General features: G+C 54.3%; 1 protein-coding gene across 2 annotated transcripts in view; it reads right to left on the reverse strand.

Moving 5' to 3' along the window:
• Positions 1–9,676, reverse strand: part of LOC113218352 (neural cell adhesion molecule 1-like) — a 220,512-nt gene that overhangs the window by 159,883 nt on the left and 50,953 nt on the right. Inside the window, exon 2 of one of the 2 annotated variants that reach the window (XM_052267790.1) lies at positions 1,669–1,802. The exons of the other annotated variant lie outside the window; for it this stretch is intronic. The gene's annotated coding sequence lies outside the window, so the exon portion shown is untranslated. The remainder of the gene's footprint in view (positions 1–1,668; positions 1,803–9,676) is intronic. 2 annotated transcript variants of the gene reach the window in all.

The raw sequence follows: 9,676 nt of genomic DNA on the forward strand, positions 1-9,676 counted from the left end.
CGGCGGAGGTGGCAGCGGCGGGGGCGGCGGGGGCGGCGGGGGCTCGGCTGCCGGGCCTCCAGGCCGAGGCTGCCCCAATCAGCGTCCAAGTGGCCGTTCCCCGCTCGACTCCGCCCCGCCCCGTATAGGGCAGCAATCACGCGGCCATTGTTGCATCCCCAAGGCGGACGAGGGAGAGGAGGGCACCAAATGGCGGGGGCATTTAGGGGTTGACGCGCCCCTGACGGCTTCCAGATATCCTCCGCCCCATCCCTGAACGGCTCGTCCACCCCACCACCAGCTCACCCGTCCCTCCCCTCACCCACAGCTCACCCCACCCCCCTGCCTGCAAACCGGAGGGAAAATTTAATTACGTTTCCGCAGTTTGGTTAGTTGGTGCCGGCGTCGATAAGTGCCCCCATAAAGTAAACAGAGACCGGTCGGTGATACTGGTGTTGGCCGTTACCCCAGGGGGTAGGGGGAATGCCCGTAGGCCATGTCCCCTGTCGAGGCTTCGTACGATGTTGGAGCATCGCTATATATAAGTCGACGCGGCCTCAGCGGACACGGCTAGCTAGCTAGCAGGTCGACGTGTTCCCATTAACGTTACTTTTTGTCATCGTATCCGCGAGAACCCCTGAACCCCAACGTGCATCACCTCAAAATGGACATTTCTATCACAATTTGTTATTGCAAAAATGCAAATAATTTACCCGGGACGACAATTTATTTTTTGGTTCTTGCTACGAAAGCTCTAGCGAAGCAACAGAATTTCACTTCTACTTGTAAATTGTTCGCACTCGCAAGGAATTATTTTTGGAACTGAATTTTCAAGTAAAATTGTACTTGTGGCGCTAGATTACTTTCTTTTACATCTTCGCCAATGACTGACTGTAATTTAATTGACAGGTGGACAACATCGCGGCTGCTTCGCAATGCCTAAGCAAAACCACACTATTCCCAAAACGTGTCGTCGACTTATTATGGGCGCTTTAGGAGTGCACGACGAACGGCGCTAAAATGTTAATGTGTCCGCACCTATTTTTAACAACGCCCCTAATAGAAAAAAGAATCCCATTTTAGTCCCTAACTCCAAATCCCAATCTAGTCCCAAATCCTAAATCCCGAAAACTTGCCAAAACGGGTCAAAACAGGGACATGGGATTCCACCATGGTATTACACCCAATCCCTTCGGAATCCCATTTGGAATCCCGTGGCCATGTTCTCCACGGGAACCGATAGAGCCTAGCTACAAGTTTGCTTCTAACGATATGTATATGTACATATTGTACAAATGTAGAGTACTTCCCGGCCATGTGAGCTCGCCTGACATGTTAGAAATGACCTAAGAAGCTTCCTTCACCATTTTCTAAATTCACCCTGAAAGGGCGTGTCGCGGGGAAAAGGGAGTTCAGAGGGATTTGAGAAAAAAGGGATTTCAGAGGGATTTTCGAAAGTTCCAAATCCTCTTCTAGTCCCTTAAAACAAGAGGGAGTATGTTAGTACTAAAATGGGTCCGATTTGGGAGTTTCGCTTCTATTAGGGGCCCTTTCTCGGGACCCTGAACTCTGCCCTAAGAACGAGAACCCACCGTTTAGAGCTGCCTCGCACTTCGCAGACGGCGAGGGTGTAGGCAACCCTCCGGCGTCCGCGCGTCTGCATTGCCTACCCCGCAGGCGGCGACCCACCTCGCTATCCGCTTCGCGCCGCAGTCTCGGTCGCTCTCTCTACTGAGCCAGAGGCGCGCCCAGCCAGCGCCGCGCCGGCGACCATGATTGGCGAAACTTTTCCTGCCTCCGCGAAACAAATGGACTCCACGAACCTGAAACACAACAACGGCGAATGAAAGACGGAGGGACGTGACTCGCACACGGCAATCACCATCGAAAATTGACGACATCAATTTGGATCGCGCTGAATGGAAGTCGACAAACCTTTTATGGCCATTCCATTCAGTTACGAGACGGCGGCCCATTTAATCGATACTCTGGGCGGGGAATAAAACCAAAAAGGTAGAAAGAGAAACCAACAGCTGCCACGACATTTTGGCAACTGCAAACCCCGAGAATAACAGCTAGTACACGGTGGTTGGTCGATCGGGACGATCGGGTTCGGGGGCTCACATCACCACAACACTGTTAAAAAGGTCTTGGGATTTCCCGAAGATTCACTTTCAACCAGTACTAGAAATTCCCAGAGGACTCCGTTCTTAGTTTTCATGTCGGAAAGCAGCCGTTGAAGGTTAGATAGTTATTAGTCGCCTGTATGTCTCGAAGCTAAACTCGGCACGTGAAATCTACAGAGTCCTTTGGGAAATCCCAAAGGACTTTGGCAATATTTTTCACGAGTGTTCCTCCGTGAAATCCCAGAACTTTTTTTAACAGTGAAAAGGTGTGGTGCAGACCGCCATGGCAAACGGGTTCTAACAAATTTTCTGCTAAGAGTACGCAATAAGAGTGCAGCTGCATGGCGCTTCTGTGACATGTTGACCCGTGAGTTATTGCAGCGTCGAGCCACATGCACACGGCGCTCCGTTACCAAATTCATCATCATTACGCCAACAGCGGGATGAAAACGTACACTGCACCTTTCAGCATCGCGGGGCAAGCAGGCCAGGGACAGGGGCGCGTAGCTACTCGGCGCGAAAGGAAAGAGGGAAAAAAAGGTTTTTAGGAGGGGAAAGAGAAAGAGGGGCGCCAGAAAAACAATCGGCAGTATAGGGCGCGACGTTCAATTAATTTTTCTCATCATCAATTAAAAGAAGGCCTCGCCGAATCTTGGCTTTGGCGCGCGCGCGGGGGGATTACGTCTCGGAGCACGGCGGACGGTCCATTAGCGGTAAACAGTCAAACGGGGGGCCGTTCCTATAATCACCTCCAAGCGCACTTCAGTTAGTTCATCTCCTCGTTTTAACTGGAAGCCATCCATCCATTCACCTGCCTCCCACCACCACCACCCACCGCCGCCAGCACACCGGCGAGAGCGCGCCTAATGCAGCAATCACCCTGCGCCTACTACACTCACTCCGTCGTCGCATCACTCGGGAGAGAGACGAGGAGCCGCGGGGGCCTAAAGAAAACAGAGGGCGGAGCTAGCTGCTCGTGGGGTCGGCGCCCCGGCAGACGAAATGGAAAGCCCCGGAGCGCGCCATCGCCATCGGGATGCGACAAGTTGAAAGGGAAAGAATCAACTCGGAGGAGCTTCCATTTGGTCCAATTAATAATGCAGGTATAACGGCGACAAGCCCCTCCCGCCCCAGCGCGTCGCCCAGCCGCGCGCCCGGCCACGCCCAGGGATATTTATATCGATTTTCTTTAGGGTAATTAGCGCAAAGTTGGGTAGGGGGGCCACGCCCGGTAGGCAGCGGCAGCCGCCGCAGCGCAGCAGCCGCTCGCCACATCAACTGCTCGTAAAAAGAAAACATTGTTCTACTGGACCTTGACCTCGTCTCCATATTTCCTGGTTCAATATTTGAACACGACTCCTTTTCCCGCGCCACATTACATGTCATATGCCGCCGGTGTTGGTTAAGTTTGATCCAATACGAAGGCGCGCGTTACACATCAAATTTAGTTTCAGCAGCACTGGGCCGCGACAAATGTTCCGGGACGTATGTTGCCGCGGGTCGTGGTGATGCGGACAACAACCACACGACGTTACACAGCGCGAACAGAGCACCGCGAGGCAGTTTGGTTCAAGAACGCGAACAGCGCTTTGCACTCACGCTCTGCCGCGGGCGAGGTCGCACACTCGCACAGCCAAACGAACTCTCATTTTTAAAAATGGAATTTGAGGGAGGGGGAAACGTCGACCTTTTCCTCCTTATGTGCCTTTTGTTTTCATTGCTTTTCTCCAATTTTGAGGAATTTAGAGTATGAGTTCAAAGGCTCTTTCTCGGAAAACATAGCAGCCTAGAATGTATGCTGAAATACAAGCGACCACCAATGCTCACATCAAGACTACTTGCTACTTGCCAAGTTGATGTCATTCAGTTTTCTCGTTAGCAATTGTTATGAAATTATCTTCTATAAATTGTTGCAAATTTGGAGCTTACAGAGCAGAAATATTTTCACCGAATAAGCAAAAGAAAGTAACACATACAACGAGGGATAACAATTTGCACACACAGCAGGGGCATCTGAGCCTAACCAGAAACATCGTTTATGTTCCGTCATCAGTCTATATAACGCACCTCTCCACCGCATTTTAAAACGGCCACATGATCAGGATAGGAAGGGGGGAGGGGGCAAAAAAATACGACACAGCAACAACAAAGGGCTGCTAAGCATACACACACTCACATGCATGCGCACACCTCATCACAACACGTCAATAGATAATGGCTGGACGTCCAGCGGGTTGATGGAAGGGAGGCAAACCTATACTGAACCAACAGCAACGGCAGCCGCAGCAGCGGCAGAGCGACCTGGAAGGGAAGGTCCCCCTCCCCTGCCATATTCCCATTGCCCGGGCCGCAGCAATGAGAACACACCACTCACCAGCACGGCAAAGGGACATCCGCTGCAGAAGCGGCGATCTGCTGGCGCTTTGCGATGCACCAAACCATTCCGAGAGAGAGGGTCAGAGAGAGACGAAACGGGCCAAAAGGGGGGACAGCAGAGGTTGGGGAGAAAGGGGGAGCAATAGGGAAGGGCGATATGGGGGAGAGGTGAGGTGGCGCAGGAAAGGGATGGCGTTTGGCGTTCGCGATAGGCAAGGCAACACGCCCCGCGCCACCTCCCCGCGGCACACACAATTCAATCCGCAATGTGTGTGGTGCGCCGCGCGCCAAAGTCCGAGAACAAATCGGCAGCCGATATTGTTTGACACGCCAAGTCGGAGTCGGAAGCCACAATTGAGTTTGGATACACACAGGGTTTTCAGCAGCAAAGGGGATATACCCCATTCAAACACATATACACCGAGTCGGGCGATAACCACGACAGCATAAACTGCACCGACACCGTCGAAAACCACAGTTTCTACCCCGCTCTCTCTCTCTCTCTCTCTCTCCAGTGCACTGCTGCTGCTGCACTTGCACCACACGACCAGCAGCCCACCGCGCGGTTGTGTAAGGTCCCGAGGGGGAGTTTGACAACACGAGCGACTACAACGGTCAACACGGCAGGGGGAGGGGGAGGATGGCGGCGCTTGGTGGTCACTGCAACTTACCCCCTCAGCGCCATATAACCCCCCCACCCCCCGGACCAGCTGGCTCGCCGCCCGCCCCCTCCAACTTAATCAGGGCCATGTTCACCTCGCAGAGACACACGCAAACACAACAACACGGTCCCGGTGCTGACGTTTCCCTGCGCCTCGCATGAGACAGCCCAGCGCTGATCAGCAGCAATCGAGCTATATATTGACGTGGTGCAGTATGGCAGAGTACACGCAGCTGTCTCCGCCAGTGGTATTGGAGAGGTGAGGGGGTGGCGGGAGAAGGCAGGGCAGGGGGACAAATAGGTGCGAGAGGACCGCCCTGCCGCGGGGAAGAGCAGAGAGGGAGAGGGAGACTGGAAAAAACGCCGCCCGTCCCTTGCTAATTAAACCAGATGGTTTTGCCGGCCGCCCCCGCGCGCGCACCCTTGGCCACCCCAAAGCTGCTGTGTGTGTCCCTCTCACTCGCTCTCCGTCCTCCTCCTCCTTCTCGCCCGTCGCTCGACATAAGAGAAAACGGAGAGGGAGGGAGAGAGAGAGACGCAGCGAAAGGAGAGAAGGATGGATGGAGAAGAGCTTCCCGCATTATTTAGGGTGGAGGCGCTACCGCACTGTGCGAGAGGCTACCCGCAAGGCGTCGCCGTTGCAGCAGCTTTCGAACACGCTGAGGTGCGAGGACGGTGCGTAAAGCTACCGTACCGATAATCTAAATACAGTTAAACCTCCGTAGATGCAACCTCCGTAGATGCGCATATTAAGGACCGGCCCCTGCCCCGAAAAATGAAAACGTTTACGCGACTCTCCCTTAAGCCGGCTTGATTGACAGGCCGTACTCCGAGTGGAGCACGGGCTCGAGCATTGCCTGGCCCAGCCCACGCCGGACGGGCATCGTCGGCCGGCCGGCCAGCAGCGGGTGCGCAGTGTCGGACGCCGGGCAGGCGGGGCTGGGCCAGGCAGCGATCGGGCAGGCGCGACACACCTCTCGGGCGAGGCGGCACACAATAGACTTTATGGCCCCGCGAGGCTCCGGGCTCTCGTCAACCAACATCTGACAAACGTTTTGACAACCTCCATATTTGCAAGAGCTCGGTCCCGATTGCTGGGCATCTACGGAGGTTAAACTGTAGACGGATACATTTTCCTATCTCTGCACCAAAGGGCGAAAAGTTAAACTTTTCAACTTCATGAAGATTTAAAAAAAAAACACCATAAAAAACAGCTTCAGCCTGTGTGCCACGTCCTATAGCAAGTATTAGGTCATCACTCGTTCCTTAAAAAACAAAAAAATACAAAAAAAATAAAATACACAAACAAAAAGAAACCACGTAAAAAGGTGTCGTGGCTGGCAAGTTTTCGTTAAATTTACAAAGGCCATGAAAGACATAATTTTGTTTTAAGAAAGGGGTTCAGGCCCGGTGTTGTAAGGTCCGGGTTGGTCCCCGGCCGGCGAGTATGCCATACCCCTTGCAGCCGCGGCCTTGATGGTAATGAGCCCCCGCCGGCTGAGCTGCGCGGGGCGGCGCGGGGCCGGGCGGCGCGGCAGAAGCAATTCCACCCCCTACCTTCCCTCACCCTCTCGCGTCTCCCCGGCGGTTCCTTCCAGCTTCGTCGCCCTCTCTCGCCGAGCCGAACGGCGAATTTGGAAGTTGGGACGGACGGGTGGTCGACCTCGACACAGTCGTGGCTGTTGTTAGTAAGTTCGGCGAACCCGGTAGCGCGGGCGGGGCGCGGGCGGGAGACAAAGGCAGTGAGGCAGTGGACCTCGATCTCGTCAGGAACAGGCAGGGCTACCACCGTCGCAGTGGCAGTGGTGGTGGCGGCGGCGGCGGCGTGCGCGGCGGGGCAAGGCCGTCACACTGTCGGGCAATACGCCTCGAGAATAGTTAAGTAGCACTCAGCGCATTGAGCAGCAGCAGCAGCGCGATACAACGTGTATATCCGGGGCGAGCGGACGGTGTCGCGACGTGGGTAGAGCAGGGGGAGGGTTGCAACTCTAATGCCACCGATAGTTCACCGACAGGTCACCGACAGGGCGAGTCATGCGCGAAGTCCAGGCGTAGGCAGGGGACTGTGTGTATACACGGCAGGTGGACGGCATGATATGAGTCGTGCAGTAGGGGCGGAGTCGCATGGCGTCGTGTCGAGTCGGACAGAGAGAGAGAGAGAGAGAGAGAGAGAGACCTTGGGGATGTATTCTGCCCCCTCCCCTTTCCCCCCCGCCAACTTCACAGAAGGCCTATAAGGCACGTACGACAAAGTTTCCGGCTCAGCCCGGGCGACACGCGCCGCAATGGTCCCATACCTCGCTCATGACTCGTATGGAATGAGAATGTTGCACGAAATGAAGTGCCCCATTGTCTCTCTCGCCGGCGCGGCGCACGCAGGCGACCTCGCCGAGGACCTCGCGGCACCCCAGGGACCTCCATTACAGCGAGCGCGCGGCCCTTCCATAGGACACCCCGCCATCACTATACCAACGGCGACCAAGGCCGCCGCGGCCGACGCGCGGGGATTTTGAAATCGCACCATCGAAATCTGATGAATAATCGCACCACCTATATCTCGGCGATCGGATCAGAAAGGAGGAGCGAGTTGCTCTCGTGGAAAACTTGTCCGACTCGCTGGCTATGCCAAGTTCGCGCGACCGGGTTCGTGCATCCTCTATTCGGTCCGCCGAATAAACTACCGAAGAGAGAGGGGCGGCTGGACTGGGCGTGTTAGCCCAAAAGAAAAGGAGTGTTTTATACTTAAGAGTACATGAGCAGAATAGAAGCACATTGTTGGGAATGTTTAATACCGCAAGACTGTGTCAGGAAAAATAAAATAAAACCAGAGTATTTACTACAAATGCATATGTAGGAACTGCTGACATGTGTGCGTTAGATTTATGGGCGATGCCGACGATACGCCACTCCTTTCCATAGCGCGCTCCGCAAATTTCGCACCTCTGGCGCCATAACAGAACACTGCAGGCCTGTCTCTTGCACTCATGCACGCCAGCTACTCCCACACACTCACACAGACACGGACGCACGCAGGCACACCTACACAATGTGTCTGGCGTCTCTGTCTCTCGCACGTACTACACATATGCAGTCGCGAGCAGAGTTACCTAATACATGGAGGGCCACTTAGTTCCCTTCGTATAATTGATGCGACAACAGCGCAGGGAGAACATATGGCTCTGCCATAGTGTCAACAGCCCCGAGAGTGGGTGGTGGTGCGGGGGCGAGGGGAGCGGGGGGGAGGGCGAGTGAATAGGAGAGCCAAATTGGAAATGGGGAGAAGCAGCACAGTGACGGTAGAGGGAAAATGGGAGAGGGGGGGGGGGAGGAAGAGACAGGCTAAGTGAAAGGCCAGGGGTAAATATATCCTAAAGGGAAGAAGAGGGTCGCTGGCGCCAGGGCGGGCGCATCGGGGGGTGAGTGGCAGATGATCGCCGGCGCGGAGCGGCGTTACGTGCCCACATCTCATGCGCTTTTCGTCCTCCTTTTCCATCCCCCTCGTATCCCCATTCACCTCTCCCCCTCTCCTCCCGCGCTCCGGATCTCACCGCCCCGGGGGTGGATTTGGAAAGGACCAAAGCAAGCAGGCAAGCCGATGGGTCGATAGATGGATGGACAGCAGCGGGCCCGTGCGGCGGGCCTCTCAGTACCTCTCCACATACTCAGTCTGTATCGCCAACAAATATTTGGTTTCGCTTTTCATTCCCACAGCTCCTGCCTAAACACTGGGGGCCCTAGAGGGCGCTATAAAATTATCTCTCACAATAAACAAAATCAATAATTCTTAAAGCAGCTGAAACCACAAATAGTCCAGATGGCTGTAAAAAAAACAACAACCAAAATTCACGCAGTTTTGTTGGTCCGCATCCAAACGGGTTTACCTATTTCCACTATGCCTCCGAGCTAGTAGGCAACCCACCAATACCATACGCGTCAATGCGATACAGCGCAAATACTGATGAGTTTTTCAGCTACTTTGAATACAGCTTTTTAATTTGGTTCATTTTATCTGTTTCACACTAAAAAAAATATAAATCTTTATGCACAAAGCATTTTAAGCGACTTGAAGCGTGCGTATAGTAGTGTCACGACAGTCAGTCAAAGTTTGCCAACTTGATACACATTCCGCAGATGATGTAGCAAGTTTGGACAGAGTAAGCCCGCCCAGGTCGACCGACAGGTCCGTCACGCGACACGCCTGCTCCCGAATGCAGACGGCAGCCGCAGCGGCGCAACGGTCCCGCCCCGTCCCCATCCGCTAGCGGAGCTCTGCGGACAAGTTTGAAGTTTCTCGCACCGAATATGACTTGACTCCTGGGGGGGGGGGGGGCAGTATACCACACGACAGAGTAGTACAGCGCGGGGGAAAGGGATGATGGGGAGAGGCAGGAATGAAAATGTAAAAAATGTAACAATGAAGAAAAGGGGAGAGTGAGGAGGAAGGGGCGTACAAGGGAAGTGGGGAGAAAGAAACAAATAGAGAGAGGGAGGGAGGAGAGAGAGAGAGAGAGAAAACGCAAAGAGCAAAGGGGGC

Source organism: Frankliniella occidentalis, unplaced genomic scaffold (genome assembly GCF_000697945.3).
Source record: "Frankliniella occidentalis isolate FOCC.00 unplaced genomic scaffold, Focc_3.1 Scaffold4, whole genome shotgun sequence".
NCBI classification, from domain to species: Eukaryota; Metazoa; Arthropoda; class Insecta; order Thysanoptera; family Thripidae; genus Frankliniella; species Frankliniella occidentalis.